The sequence below is a fragment of the Rhagoletis zephyria genome, unplaced genomic scaffold, assembly GCF_001687245.7.
Source record: "Rhagoletis zephyria isolate East Lansing unplaced genomic scaffold, Rhagoletis_zephyria_1.1 Rzeph_scaffold_00006, whole genome shotgun sequence".
NCBI classification, from domain to species: domain Eukaryota; kingdom Metazoa; phylum Arthropoda; class Insecta; order Diptera; family Tephritidae; genus Rhagoletis; species Rhagoletis zephyria.
In genome coordinates, this window is record NW_016157090.1 from 759,260 (window position 1) to 761,742 (window position 2,483).

The window sequence follows — 2,483 nt, forward strand, 5'->3', positions numbered from 1 at the left end:
AATTGCAAACATTTTTGTGCTTTTCCTTTGCTGCCGTTTTGCTATCTGCTTCTTTTTAGTGCTGTTGTTGGTATTTTGGATATGTTGGGCTATTTGGCGCGCCCGAAAAAACAAAAAGCAGTTAGTAGGTTGGTAAGAAGAAAAAAAGGAATTGTAAAGCCAAAAACCTGAATTTGCACCGGCGCTGGAGAGTACGACAGTCAAAAGCAAGCAGCAACAGGAAAGCGTCATCGCCAGATCGGGAGGAAGTTAAAGAGGAAGGAAAAAAAAAAACGATGTTGGTAAAGTAACAGGAAATGTGGAGGTGGCACAGCAGAAGAAAGCAAAGTGAGCGAACTGAAATAAATTTTTAAATACATGCACATTGTACATGTACATATCTGTGCGCGTCAATTAAAGTAGCTTAAGTGACTTTAGAAGATTTGACTTTGAATTACAAAATATTAAGTTTCCCTTGAAAAATTTTGTATTTTTATGAGGTTTCTATTAAGAGGGCATCCTGAACTACACCTATGGCTAGTCAAACGTTAACATTTTTTTTTGGAACCCGATGAAATATCATGTTAAAGAGAAAATGGCCTATGTCGACTTTGTTTTTTTTATAATTGACGAGTATGTAAAACATACTTCCACAAACATAAGCCGACTGATGGGGAGACGGGGCTGAGACTGTCTGCCTGCTGAAATCTCACGAGACAACAGCACATTTCGGCAGCCGATGCCGGCTCAGGAGGTTTTCGAAGTGACGCGACCGGCAGGCGAAATACATAGCTCGGGTACGGTGGGCAAACCGCCACTGCTGGCAAAGGTACTCAAATGAATGGGCGAGTGGGTGGTGGGAAGTGGGCTAGCTAGCTGGCTGGCTGGCTGTCTGCTTGCCTTGTCACCTTGTCGCCGTCGCCTTGCCTGTTGGTCAGTTGGCAGCCTAAGCGAGCGCATTGGTATCAAACTTCGGCAGCAGACGAGCGCAATATTGAACGGTTGATGGCACAGCAACGACAGCTGCTGCTGCTTTGGTTTTGTTTTGGGTTTTCATAAATGAAATGCGAGCAGAGCGGGGGATGGTGCAGTGCGGCGCACGGTAATGGGAGATTGACGACGAGAAATACAAACATAAATTTGTATGCGCTCTTATGCATAATTAAGTAAAAAACATGTTTAACCAATGCAAATTATAAGTGCTCGCACGATGTTTGATAAAACTGATAAGAGCACATGATAAGGAAATGTCATCTGACTTATATAAGGTTAATCTATATTTTGTATAAAAATTAAAAATTCTTCAGAGATAAGAAAATGTACACTGTATTAGAAATACATTAGGGTGGTGGTCCTTAAAAATCAAATGAATGATTTTTTTCAATCTCAATCCCTCAAATTGTACTTAATACCACGGTCACAGATATCACATATGACGTGTCGCTCAGGGGGCAAAGTTCAGATTCCTCTAAGGAGACTCAAAAAATTTAAATTAATTTTTTGTTCACCTAATACCCAAAACCGATGCAACCATAGTCGAAGATATCACCTATAACATTTTGGTGCCGATTGGAGTCGGTTAAGGCGTGAGGCGTTGTGAAGTAATAAGGGAGTTCACTATTTACAACAAACTCATTATTCTGATAATCAGCACAATTCGCTGAGCTGAAATCAGTAGCTCCGGTAACACCACCTTGTAAGAATTCGCCTTGAAATGGTAGAAAATTTTAAAATTTTCCTATGAAAAATATTTTCTCTGCAAAAAAAATAAACAAGATCTTTTCTTATTAATTTAAGAATATATTAATTTAAATAAAATCAATTTTTACAGCAAAATTTAGGAAATCTTTATAAAATTATATAGAATTTTTCCTATCTCATGCTCTTCTTCTAGTAACTGCGCCTAGATAATTTTAAATTTTGTAAATTTTTTTTAGCCAAAAAAATAAATAAAAAATAATTGTTATTTTATTTTTTATTAATTTTAAATAGTATGCGAAAGTAGTCTACGAAAATATGTGTTTATGGATATGTGCAGCATTTGCGAAAAGTTGTATGTACCATGCAGTACGTCATTTCAATTCATAAATACATATTAAATACGCCTCGAAATGTTAAACTGGTTCTCATGGACAAATCTATATACATATGTACGTTCGTACCTTTGTTCGTACATATTTATGCATGTATTGTACGTCTATTTAATTTAATTTTTTTCTCCTCATTTTGTTGCTATTTTAATCACATTTTGTAGAGAAAGTGGGTTGGGTTGGCACCTTGAAGTATACTGAAAAATGTATCTATACTTAAGGCTGATGTACATACATACTACAGGTACATATGTATATATATGTAGATACATATGTACTAGACTCCTGCGCAATTCCATTTAAACGGCCCAACAAGACATCCGATCGCCGCGCAAATACTTTCCATCCCCTACTTTCATCGTTCGGGTCAATTGTGAGTAAGCATAAACCAGTTTCAGCAAGCGTACCTAAAAA